This window comes from Pseudomyrmex gracilis, unplaced genomic scaffold (genome assembly GCF_002006095.1).
Source record: "Pseudomyrmex gracilis isolate BER0280 unplaced genomic scaffold, ASM200609v1 scaffold_222, whole genome shotgun sequence".
NCBI lineage: Eukaryota > Metazoa > Arthropoda > Insecta > Hymenoptera > Formicidae > Pseudomyrmex > Pseudomyrmex gracilis.
The window spans coordinates 2,618-2,867 of record NW_018020806.1 but is presented as its reverse complement, the minus strand read 5'-3'; positions in this window follow the sequence as shown (position 1 = coordinate 2,867).

The following is a 250-nucleotide window of genomic DNA, read 5'->3' as shown; positions in this document are numbered from 1 at the left end:
ATATTACGATAAATTTAACGTCATATTTTATTATATTCAATATTTATATATTTATTGTGTTAATTTTATATATTATGTTCAAAGAATTATATATCGCTTTCTCTTCATTAAGTGAAGATTTACGTCTTGCCAAGTGCGCTCTGCGAAACTGAACCAATGGCGTCTGATATGACTCCCGTAGAATTGAATGGGGAATCAAGTTTGAAACCAGAAAATCATGCCCGAGCACTGTGAATAAATACGCAATGAT